Below are 13,242 nucleotides of genomic sequence, written 5' to 3'. Positions count from 1 at the left end.
ACAGACTCCTGGGTTAAGATCACAATAGATGATTTCAATTTCTGATATGCTTTGAACTTATTTCCACTATCTTGATTTATGATTGCTATTTCCATCATTTTTTCTCCTTTGTTGCCTTTTCTTAAATTGGTCAAGTTTAGTTTATTCTCTAACCTACTCCCCAACTTAAAAATTTTGGAAGCTATGCTTCTCTTTCTATGCCCTGGATGCTTAAATGTCCCTCTTTTCACTTCTCATCTTCTCCAGATCATGTTTCACACAGTTCCTTGCTATTTTATTTACGGGTCATCACAATCTAGTCCCACTGTACCTTTCTGGCCTTATCTCTCAACCATACCTGTCTACAAAGCCTAAACACTAATTAAACTACACTGCAGTCTGTAAATAAAATATAAAATTCTTGGCAGTCTGTTCTAATTCATGATGCATTCTCATTCATTCAACAAATACTTTATTGAAAACCTACTGAGTTACTGGCCCTGAGCAATTCCAGTAAACACAAAGAATATGGTCTCCGATTTTATGGAGCACAGCATGGAAACATTACGGAAGTAAGCACAAATACAAATACAGTAAAACTTCATAAATACATGAAAGTCAGAACTGGCTCCCATCTTCCACTATCCTCAAACAACAGTCACAGGAGTACACAACTACCACCAGGGGGCACCAAACCATAACTGGACCTTAGACTGATTTGGGTACCCAGTCTGTGTTCCTCCAAGAACCCATTCTATACACCCACCCCCTCCTCCTCCTCCTCTACCCAAACTGACTTAAGTTATTTCATTAAGCTCACAATAGTGCCACATTATATGTGGTCTGAACATCTTGGAATGTATTTACTACCTTATGGTGGGAGGCTATGTACACAAGTTGTAGGTGCTAACAAAAAAAAAAAAAGAAAGGTTATGACAAAAGTAACAGATAGTTCTAATTGTGGTGGTTGAAGAGTGTCAGCTAAGGCTCATCTCTTTCTGGGAAAGTGACATTCAAACTAAAATCTAAAGGATAACCAGGAGTTAGAAACTGAAATGAAAAGTAATCTGTTCCAGAAAAAAAATGGCATCTGTGAACACTCTGTGGAGGTAAAGAGTTTGGATTAATGGAAGGGTTAAAAAAGCAATGTGGTTACAATAGTTTGTGTGTGTTGGCAGGGAAGGGGTATGATATAATTCATCAGAGTATAATGCTTAAGCTTGGGCTCTGAGTTTAAATCCTTGCTTCTACCAGTTAAATAGCTATCTAGCCAGCCTTAGAAAAGTTATTCAACCTAGGGTTGTTGAGAGCATGAAATATGTTAACATATAAAGCCTTAAAAACTACTCCTTCAAATTTGTCTACCTGATTTGAAAAATAAAAATAAAAAATATTGCTGGCAATGTAGTAAAGAAACTTTAACTGTTAAGTTTTTTTGTTTTTGTTTTGGTGTCTGTTGTTATTGTTTCTAGATGGATGTGAGAAGCTGAATTATTCAGTGTCATGAAAACCACATCAAAAACCCCTGTCAGCTGGTAGCACACACCTGTAGCCGAGGCTGAGGCAGGAAGATTGCTTAAGGCCAAGAGTTCTAGGCTGTAGTGTGCAGTGCCCATGCCAACAGGGGCTCCACACTAAGTTCTGCATCAAAACCACCAGCTTGCCTAAGGAGGGGTGAACCAGCCCAGGTCAGAAATGGAGCAGGTCAAAACTCCCATGATGATCAGCAGTGGGGCTAAGCCTGTGAATAGCCGCTGCACTCTAGCCTGGATGACAGAGCAAGACCCCATCTTTTCTTTTTTTTTTTTTTTTTTTAAGAGACAAAGTCTTGCTCTGTCATCCAGGTTGGAGTAAAGTGGTGGTGTGATCATAGCTCACTGTAACCTGGAATTCCTGGGCTCATGCCATCTTCCAGCCTCAGCCTCCCGAGTAGCTAGGACTACAGGTATGCGCCACCACACCCAGGTAATTTTTTTGTTGTAGAGTTGGGGTCTTGCTACGTTACCCAGGCTGGTCTCAAACTCCTTGCCTCAAGAGATCCTCCCACCCTGATCTCACAAAGTGCTAGTATTACAGGCTGAGCCATTGCACCTGGCCATCTATCCTTAAATTTAAAAAGGAAAAAAACAAAACAAACAAAAAAAAAAAAACCTTCTTTCTAAAAGCATGAACTGGAATTGAAAAAATAAAATAAAATAAAGAAAACTCCTCAATGTTACCTTAAATGTAATTAAAACCCACTGAAAGATTTTAGGAAGGAAGTATCTTTATTCCACTTACAAATTTGTATTCCAAATCACTGTGGCTACTATATGAAGAATAGATTGCTGGAGGTGGATGAAGGCAAAAGCGATAATAGATCAATTAGAAGGCCAAAGGCCATCAAAAGAGCTCATGTCAAAAATAACTACTGACTGAAGTAGGCTAGTAGAGCAGTGAAGATGGGAAGACTCAAGATATACTTTGGGGGCAAAGCTGACATGATTTGGTAATAGACTGGGAGAAGGGAGGAAAAAGTGCAAATGATGACATCTCAACAAGAAAAGTCTTTGCTTCCAAATGAAATTTTATTTATTCTCCCAAGCTCAGCTGAAGTGTAAACTTCCCATCAGGATAGCTAAGAGCTCACTCTTCCTCACTTTTACAACACTGATTTTATTAAACCTTAGGTTATAAAGAGTTGCTTCCTTACATATTTTCCCCACAAGAGAGTGAGTGTTTTTATAGCAGGGGCCATACGTAATTTCTTGTTCTAGACTGCGTAAAAAGAACACAGTGCCAGGCACCACACAGGCCATATCTCAGGTAAACCCACTAATGGTCTCAGATCCGAGGCAACTACTCATGTTCTTTTCCTCCTTTGATAAGCACAAGAATTCAACTTGCTTTCTCCTCCTTTCAGCTATTTTATCTTTTGGCATTCTATTTCCCCTAAGACTAGTTGCAGAACTAACTAGAGTTTCTCATTAGCCTCCCCATTTCTTGCAGCCTCCAAAAGCAAGTATATAAGGGTTCTTTTTGATAAGGCCATTTGCTAGGAATTATTATACAGAAACAGAGGATAACAAAATTAAAGGGTTATATGAGCTTACAATGGTAGTCTCTGACCTATACAGAGCTTGACTCCTTTTGTGAGATAGTAAACTGAATGCACTGGCTTCTGCTCTTTACTTTTATTCCCAAGGATAAGGTTCACCAAAAGTTCTTCCTTTTTTTATGCAGGTCTCTCATCCCAGAACACAGACCTGCAGATGAAGCCCAGACAGAATAATTGGTGCTTCTTGTCTCAATTAAAATAACTAGCACCTCTGAGAGCCTCCTAGCTAGGTTTGTAATGTTAACAATGGAATTAAAAACAAATGTGATTCTGCCAACCTTGTTTCTCCAAGTCAAATGACTAAAGCTTAATGTTCTAAACTTAAATAGATGCTAACTGTAGACCAATGTCCCTAAAGAAAAAGGTTAAAAAAACGATGTTCAAGTTTATTCAAGAAAGCAACGGTCTCAAAACGAAATCACTACTTTTTAATTTCTTTCTCCTCTTGAATCAAGTTCTTGGTTTCCTCTTCAAAAGAATTTTTTTCATGCTAAGTAATTACTCTAAATCTTGAGTTTATCCCAACTATGCGTTATTAGGGAATAGAGGATAGAAGTAGGGGTGAAAACAAACAAAGAAAGGATGATGAATAAGGTGGATGACAGTTAAAATAATACATGGATGAGATCTGGGGACAATAGTTTTTTAACTTCTAACTGAAATTCGGAACTTTAAAGTAAAAGCACAAACCACAGTAGTTTCAGCAATATCTATGACTTCATGGCCAATAAAAATCATAGATATTTTATATATTACAGCTGTTAAAGATATTGCAAAATACAATATATGGTTGTCATACTTCAAAATTATAGCAGTAAATTAGATCTGCCACTAGATCTCATTACTTAATGCATTAATAAAGAAGCACATGCACTGGTATACTGTAATTTAAAATAGCTTGATAACTACATTTTAATGTATTTGGTTCCTTTGTAGTACTATTTTACTTCATATATTTAAAAACATTACTCTCAGAGAAGGTTCACAGGCCTCCCCTATGGCCAAAGAGGCTTATGACACAAAAGTTAACAGGTAAGTGCTATGTTAAAAGTGTTCTTGACCCCCTATGAGTAATGGGCTGCCTTAGGAAAGATATACACACACACCTCTCCCCTCCACCTCCTTGAAACATATTTGGGTTAAAACCTCTTGTTAAAATAAAAATAAAACAAGAAATGTTTGAGATGATGGATATCCCAATTACCCTGACTTGATCATTACACATTGTGTGTGTGTGTGTGTGTATATATATATATATATGTATTAAAATATCATGTGTACGCCCTAAATATGTGCAACTATGATATATCAGTTAAAAAATACAAAAAAAAATCAAAATGAAATATAACCTTTCCTCTTCTCACCAGGGTCTAGGAAAAAAGAATTAAACAAACAAAATAACCTTAAGGGTAATAATCATCAATAATTAGCAACTATAATTAAAAGGGAGATATCTTTACCACTCAATCAGGTAATTTTCCCATTTGGGGGGAGTTAAATAAAAGTACCTCCCAACAGCTAAACAGAGTTCTCCTAGTAAGTCCCTTAATCTTCGCATAGGAAACATTTGCGTATTCTAAATTTAGAAATGTTTGGATGTTGGAAAGGTAATATGATATGCATACCAAATATAACACTTCTGGCAGGTTTGGAACAGCACCCCATAATTAAACTAAATACTGGAAGGATCAAGAAATCCTTCCTAGAGATGTCTGATCACAGCTTTGAAAGGCTAACTAGATAAAAATGGGAGGGACTGGCTTTTTAGGCAAAGTGTAAAACCTAGAAAGTTTTAGAAGCTAGAGAGCCAGGGGGAAAAAAAAGAAGTGGGTGGGTAAGAGCTGAACTGAAAAGGTGAGTATGACAGTGTATAAAGATCTTGTGTATCTTTCTAAGGCATTTGACTTTATCCAGAACGTCATGACAATTAATAGAAGGGCTTTATGAAAGAAAATGACAATCAAAACTACATTTTAGAAACCTTACACTAGCAACACTATGAAGAACAGACTGAGCTTTTCTTATGCCAGACACTATGCTAAGCACTATAAATACCTTTTTATTAGTTTTCACAAAAGTGAGAGATAACTATCATACAACCCGTTTTGCAGATGAGGAAACTCAACTAAGAGAAAATAAGTGGCTTCCTCAAGGTTACACAAATATTAAAGATAGAAGCGTGACACAATTGTTTTAATATCTGGTAGCAAAACAGAAATTCAGAACATTTTACTAATTGTTATGGAAGCCTACTGAGAAACAGAGTTTTAAAATATCTCTCAAGCCCCAAAGCAGCGCTCTAGAACAGAAAGAGCCCTGTCCTGGGAATTAGAAGACCACGGTTTTTGGACCCACTCCATTGGCTAACTAGCTCTGAGGCCTTTGAAGAGGTAGGCAGGATTACACCTGAAATCCATTCCTGTCCTAAAAAAAAAAAAAAAAAAAAAACCTCTGATGTCTATAAATGCCATAGATTGACTAAAAAGCATTTCCAAAATAGCAGGGCAGGGTTAAAGGGAGGTGGGTAGTGGATAGAAAGGCAAGAAAATATACCCTGCTCTGTGAACAGATTTGACTTTATATTAAACAGGTAAAATATATGTGGGTAGAAAATGAGAAAAGAGCAAAGAATTGAGGAACTGATTGCTGAGGAAGGTCACAGAAGACTCACACATAAGTGGTATAGAACATTTTCATACATCTCAATATTTTAACATAATGGGGCCAAACAGGTAAGCATGCTTCCTGCTCCAGGTGCCTGGAACTAACTGTTAAGAGTAACTCTAGATACAATGATTGAATAAGGAAGTATCATAGCAACTCTTCTTTATTACATAAAAACATAATGGAAAATATCTTCTGCCATATGTACTCTGTTATCTCCCTGAAAAAAAAGCCCACATATTGTAACCAGCTCCATGAACCCGTGTGTTTTTTTATAATTCTCTCCCTTAACTATCTGATCCTTTGAGTTGTTTCCCAGAAATGATGGACCCCTGGCCCCTCAAAGTGCTGGGACGATTGGTGAAAGCTACCATACCCAGCCTGAAATGATGGATTTTCTATAAGACAAAGGAGTTGACTTCCTGATGCCAAAATTCACCCCCACAACCTGATCCCAATGGAAGTAGCTCCTTACCATGACCTGCCCCAAGGCACAAGGTCCCTCTTCTAAAAGCCTGTGATATCTCTTAGCCTAGTCAGAGAGACAGATTTGAAGCAGCTTCTCCTGTTTTCCCAATAAGACATCTGTCATATTAAAAATTCCTTTCTTCCCTGCCAATCCTTGTTGTCTCAATTAATTGCATTTTTGTTCAATGAGCACCTGGACCTAGACCAAAACCCCCTTGCATTTTTGACAACAATATGCCTTAAGGAGAGCAGAGTAAACAAGCATCATTCCCACAAACGGCCTATTTATATAAATCTAACTTTACTTTTTTCAGGAAGATACTTCAGTAACTTAAAAAAGTAAAGCTCACAACATTATAGTTTCTTGGTCCAACACTTATTTCTGATTACTAATGTAAGACAACGTGGGGTCTGGCCAATACTTCTTACAGTATTTAACTGGCCCTGATTTACAAAATAAAAAAATTAAAACCTTAAAATTTAAAAGTCAAAATAAAAAATTAGAGGGAAAATGCACTAATATGGCATTGAGAAAGGCAGCATTAAGTAGTGGCAGAGTTAAAGAGGTAAATAGCTAAGTACATACAGTTTATTAAAGGAGAATTTTAGCCCCTTGGCTATTTATGACTGTGCCAAACTAGTACAGTACCACCTTTAGAGCTAGGTGGTACTGCTCTAAAGATATAAAACTGTTCTGTAAGACATTTAGCCTTAAAAGATACTGAAACCACCCTTTATAAAAATAATAAACGGCTACAAGGTGGGAACTGTGGTAGGGGAAATGTATTTATAACCAGTCATTCTTCTCTAGCTTGCTTTCCTATAATTGCTTATTACTCAGGAATCACATAGCTGATGGTCACAAAGATTCTTAGCTTTCTTCATTGCTCCTATGGAATACATCGCCCTTGTGAAATCTAAGGCTAGTTTGTGAGATGTCTTCCAGGCCCTCCATTCTGGTGGAATGGCTGACGCACCCAAGCCAGTGGCCCATACCAAGGAACTGACTCAACTGGTCTTGTAACCCCTACCCAAGAACTGACTCAGCAAACACAATTTCTACATCTATGGTCCCTCCCTGAACCCAGCCAATTAGTGGATCCAATTGCATAGCCCTTTGCACACCAAACTATATTTAAAAACTCTTTCTCCCAAATTCTCAGGGACACGGATTTGAGAACTTTCTCCTGTCTCCTCAAATGGCACCTGGGATATTAAACTCTTTCTCTGCTGTAAACTATACTGTCTCAATGTATTGGCTTCCTCTTGAGCAGCAGACAATGAACTGGTAAGGCTGTAACAATATTCTCTAAAAAGAGATAATTCTTCTTTAGAATCACAATTCACATTTACATATTAAAACCTCTGAGAAGTCTTCCTGTAAATAAATAAATAAAACTAGTTTTCTTTCAACCAGTATTTTCTAAATTTAATCAAAACATCCATTTCTGTGTCATTACTAATAATGTATAGAAATAACTTTGAAAAATATTTCTATTTTTTAGCCAAGCACAGTGGCTCATGCCTGTAGTCCCAGCTACTCAGGAGGCTGAGGAGGGTGGATCACTTGAGCCCAGGAGTTCAAGGTTGCAGCGAGTTATGAGCATGATTGGGCCACTGCACTCTACCCTGGGTGACAGAGGGAGGAGACCTCGTCTCTAAAAGAAAAAGAAAAATATTGCCTTTGTTTGATGTGAGTATCTCTTATGTACTAGCCATATCAACTAATCAGAAAAAGTTTAAAGCTTGAGAAATTTATATTCAAAGCTATGTTTGTGCCATTGGTGTAAGAGAAGAAAAAGCTACCAATCTCAATAGTAAGATTAAGACTCTTTGGGTGGCAAAACAAGATGAATGAAGCTACTGACCGTTAGCAGAGCATAAGCTTTAAGGTCCCAATCCTTCCCTCAAAACAGTATCATGGGCTTATGCCACATTTTCCTGCCCAATTCCTGTTGTGACCAAAGATAGACATCTGTAAAGGCGGCTATCCAGGGACAAAATGTTTGAGTATGGCCATGAAATGAAGCTAACTGAAGATAAAACCTGGGTACTAAAAAAATGATCTTCAGTTTCATGGAATACCTTTCTAACCAGGAGACTGAACTGATAACTGTATCATAGATAATCATATTAATTCATGCTTTTACAGTATGAAGTTATTATAAACAGTATCTCAGAATTGAAAAGGTCTGTAAAAGAAACCTAGTTTGAAAAGGACTGTAAAAGAAACTGAAGTTTCTTTACAACATCCCCACTAAGTGGCATTTTATTAATACTTCATACTTTAAAATCTCTAGTTGTTAAGACATTTATAACCTCCTATTCAATCTAGGAACAACTACTCTGCTTTGGGCCATAATATGAATCCCTATCTATCTAAATCCCTATAAAGATGAAAACTGCTACATAATAAGCCACCCCCCTTCAAAAAAATTGTTCAACTGAAAGAAGATCACTTCTTTTTTAACAATTAAAAAACACACATATCTGGAATCTTCCATACTTCTATTGTAAAGATTCCATTATATAATTAATGTCAAATTCAGGATAGCAGTTATCTTAAGAAAGAAGGAAAAGGGAATATATTAAATTGGTATACATAAAAGGGACTTAACACTGCTTCCCATATTTTATTAATTTTGGTAGTACATACATGTGTATTAGTTGAATTCGTCTCAGTTTTTTACATGATTTAAATACTGTATATTAAATTAAAAATAATAATAATAATCCCAGCTACTTGGGAGGCTGAGGCAGGAGGACTCCTTGAGCCAAGTAGTTCAAGATCAGCCTGGGCAACACAGCAAGACCCTGTCTCAAAAAATAAATAAATAAAGGGAAATAAAAGAAAAATAAGATTTCATTATGAAGCCCTTTTACATACATTTAGTTGTACAGGCTCAAATCATAGCTGTCATATATATAATTACGTTTATGGTATGTACTATGACACATGAGGCTTAGACTGTCCACGATGCCAAGAGGAAATGTAAACCAGCAATTGTTCATAGTGTTGAAAATACAGAAAGAGTTTCAAGATAATTTTTACTTAAGTTAATCCTCAAAGACATCAAGACCAAAATAAATATATTAACTTATGCTACCTGGTCTAAATGATCAAAATAATATTCCTATTACATAACTGACTTAAAGGCCATCAGCCTAGATAAATACCTGACAAATTAAACTGAGGCATGGCATTCAATCAGGACTGGCTCTTTTGAGTCTCACCCATATCATGGTAAAACCTCCAAGTTTACACAAATGGGCATGGAGGATGGATAAGGGATAACGATTCCTCTTCCTGAAACAACACGGTACCAAAGTACTCACCTTAATTCCAAAAAGAAAGGCTAGCTGAGCTACTATCTTAATCTCTATTACTTTTAGCTCAGTATAAGCAATGAGCATACCTATAGCCCAAATCTGTAGTGGTAGATAATTTAGTGGAAAGTGAGTAAGAGTAGTTAACTAGGTGTCAGGGTGCTGTGAATAAAAAACTAAGGAGTTCAGGTAATTCTTTGTCTTATTTCTCTTTTCATTTATAGTACTCACTATTTTGGAAATAACTAAAATTGTTTTTTAAAAAACTACTTAAAACTCTTCAAAGCCTTCTGCTGAACTTTAGATAAGTCCCAACAAATAGGAAGTTTAAAAAGCCCTCAGCAATAAGTGTTTTTTTTAACCCCTTTAGCCTTATTTTAATCTCCTTTCCTTCTCATAATTCATATTCTAGCCATACTGAATCCCTTTCAGCAACTCAGATAAGCCATGTATTCTCCTTCCTCCAGACTTTCGTCCTTGCTATTCTCTGTCTGGATAATTACTTCAAATCCTTTAAATGTCACATCCCAGGGAGGCATTCTCTGAACTTCCTGGCATTCTCCTGCTGTTTACTCCCATAACCCTTTAATTAATCCTATCATAACACTCATCACATTTTATCATAATAATATGCTAAATTGTTCATCTTCCCCACATTAGCTGAAAGCCAGGTGAGGGCAAAGAGAAGGTCTTGTTTATCCCAAGATATTCAGCGCTGAGCCTGGCACACTGCAGGTCCTCAGTACATGCTGATAGACAGCTGAATGGATGTATGGATTTGCCCAAAGTTTTAAAGTAGTCCTATTTGTACATCTAAGAAACTTAAGCTATCCCTACTTGCCAATACTTGTAACCTTGTTTGCTACTCATTTAAAATTCCATATAATCCAGACTTAGCCCTCTCCTCTGTCTGCATTAATAAAATTGCATTATTCAGACACACTGTTGTATAGCAAAATTGAAAGTTAACTAGTGTTAAAAAAAAAAAAAAGTCTCTCTGAATACAAAAGAATGAATGCTACTAGTGTCCAAAACCAAACAAGTATCTTTTAATGATCTATTCTCTGGATAATACTTTTCTTTCCTTTTATATAAAATAGATGTTTCTTAAAAAGTATACAAATACCATTTAAAATTATTCCTTTTCATTTCTGCTTTTCTTTTTTTAATTGATAGGGCAGTTCTTTGCTTTTGGCCACTATTTTCTCCTTCCCATATAATAATTTATAAAACATGTATTTAAGTGCACTAAAAATCAATGGCTATTTTAAAGAGCCCTTAAAGAATCCTGTTTTTAAATGACAGTTTAAAAAGCAGAAGCTTCATTTCATTTTCTTTTTAGACCACAAAATCCCACCAATAAGTGACACTCAATTAGGATAAAACTCTATTCATTAGAGTATATGTCATATTAAAATACTTTTTCATCTTCTATACTTTCTATAATCTAATACCTATGATTATTTTGTATAGTTTTAAACAATATGGTTAAATGATTTTTTCTTTCACTGTCTCTGAACAGATTTTTTAATTTAAATACCCTCTCTTCAAGGACAGTAAAGAATTTCAAGGGCATACGCAGCATGAGTAAGGATTTCAAACCACAACTCACTCCCATTTTTTATAAGCCTGATATTTTAATATTTTAATGGCTAATTCCCAGTAAATGAGAGTTTTGGGAAGATTGATAATTGTATATCATATTTCATTAATTCTAAGATGCACATTTCTTTACATTTGACATTTCTGAAATCAGAGTGTATCTTACAATTGATGGTCCCTTAAAATTTATAATTGGCAGCATTTTTTTAATTTTTTTTTTTTTATATATAGACAGGGTCTTGCTCTGTCACCCAGGCTGGAGTGCAGTGGCACAATCATAGCTCACTGCAGCCTCAAACACATGGACTTCAGGCAATCCTCCCACTGCAGCCTCCCAAGTAGCTGGAACTACAAGCGTGCTATCACACCTGGATAATTTTTTAATTTTTTATAGAGTTGGTGTCTCACTCTGTTGCCAGGCTGGTCTTGAACTTCTGGCCTCAAGTGATCCTCTCACCTCAGCCTGGAAAAGTGCTGGGATTACAGGCATAAGCCACCCTGCCCTGCCCATTTTTTTCCTTTGGCAGTATAAATATAATGTTTCTTACAATTGATAGCATCTTAGGTTAAATGAAATACAGTTATTAAAATATAAAAAACTTTTCTCTAATAACACTTTCTAACTGATCTAAATCATAGTACAATTATAATTCAAATAATTCTAGAGTGAAAACTAAATTAAGATTCACATTTTATCATTCTAGAAAACGTAGGGCTAGGCTGACCTCAAGAAAATGGAAAATCAGGGGAAAAAAGCCCTTAAAAATTTTAGGGAAGGGTCTAGACTCAAGTGAAAATGACAGAAATGACAAAAAAAAAATTTTGAGGATGTTCAGTCATTAGTAGCTTCCAAGGAAGTAGAGGCATGAAATAGCCCTAGGGCTTTATCTATTAAAAAGAAACAAATATTAGGAACATGGCAAGGGATAAACTCAGACAGCAAAATGTTTAGGAGTAAAAATACTATTGTATTATTTCTCCCTCCTTAAGGAGGAATCATTGTCACCCTTTAAACAAAAATATGGTATAAGTAGATGAAATAATTTTAATTAAATATAAAATTGTAAACATACTTAATAAATTAAAAACCAACCTACCAGCATTGTTTTCCTTCTGGCTCAATCTGTTTCACCTTCAGGTAATCCTAGGATAGGGGCTCCTTTTCAGATCCCCAGTTTTTCATGTCGATCTTCTACCTCCCTGTGGCAACAATATTTTCTAATTAAAAGAGTCCTTTTGTGCCACAGGGAGGATTTGTGATGGTATAACAAATACAGAAGTTATCACAGCTCATCATGAAGTCAAATTAGTCCTGAGATTCTTCAAGGAAGAAATGTGGCTCCTTATCTTATTTTTCAAGAGAGAAATCTGGTTTTATTTTTTAAAACTGCACTTTAAAAACCTAAACTTTCATGTATTAAAAAAAGCACTGCTTTTGAATTACATAAAAATTCTTATCATTCATCTATCTTTTCAACTAATCTTTAAACACAATTTCTTTGATCACCAAAAAAGGTTTATTTGAGTTTTCTTAATAGTTAATAAGACTAACTTTTTATGTTTTGATACCTGGTTAAGAAGCACAGTCCTGCCCCCAGTGATCAGAAGCCAGAAACAGGAAGCTACCAGACCACTTGGCAATCAGTGTTTATTAGTAAAGATTAATCAATTTACTTGTATTATATAACATGATGCTGATTATGCTTAAAATGTACATTTTTAAAAAGACCAAAAGGAAATGTAACAAAAAGAGGTAGTTACTGTCTCCTTTTGATGAGATTATGTGCGATAATTTTCAGTTTGCTCATGTTTTGCAATACTTCCCAATTTTTCCATCAAGGATCTATTACTTTTATTATTTAAAAAAATCAAATTTAGGTATAAGCAAGAATGATTAAAACCAACTGTGATTTTAAGATAAAGTTAATATAAGTATTACAACATTATGGCTTTTGATATAATATTTTGGATGATCCTATCTACATCTTTTGGATGACCACCTTTTTATATTTTAAATAACCTTAAGATAGTCAATATTTAGCATAACAAAAAAGGAAATATATTTAAGATTTTACAAAGATGGTTCTTGATTATACTACAATACT

The 13,242-nt window shown here is 35.6% G+C and overlaps 1 protein-coding gene across 6 annotated transcripts in view; it reads right to left on the bottom strand.

Moving 5' to 3' along the window:
* The window catches only part of ELF2 (E74 like ETS transcription factor 2), a 105,117-nt gene that overhangs the window by 35,603 nt on the left and 56,272 nt on the right, over positions 1–13,242 (bottom strand). The window contains exon 2 of one of the 6 annotated variants that reach the window (XM_045552269.1): positions 12,235–12,337. The exons of the other annotated variants lie outside the window; for them this stretch is intronic. The gene's annotated coding sequence lies outside the window, so the exon portion shown is untranslated. The remainder of the gene's footprint in view (positions 1–12,234; positions 12,338–13,242) is intronic. 6 annotated transcript variants of the gene reach the window in all.

The sequence above is a fragment of the Lemur catta genome, chromosome 5 (assembly GCF_020740605.2).
Source record: "Lemur catta isolate mLemCat1 chromosome 5, mLemCat1.pri, whole genome shotgun sequence".
In the NCBI taxonomy this organism is placed as follows: domain Eukaryota; kingdom Metazoa; phylum Chordata; class Mammalia; order Primates; family Lemuridae; genus Lemur; species Lemur catta.
Note: the sequence above shows the minus strand (reverse complement) of the source record. Positions and strands in the feature narration are given on the sequence as shown.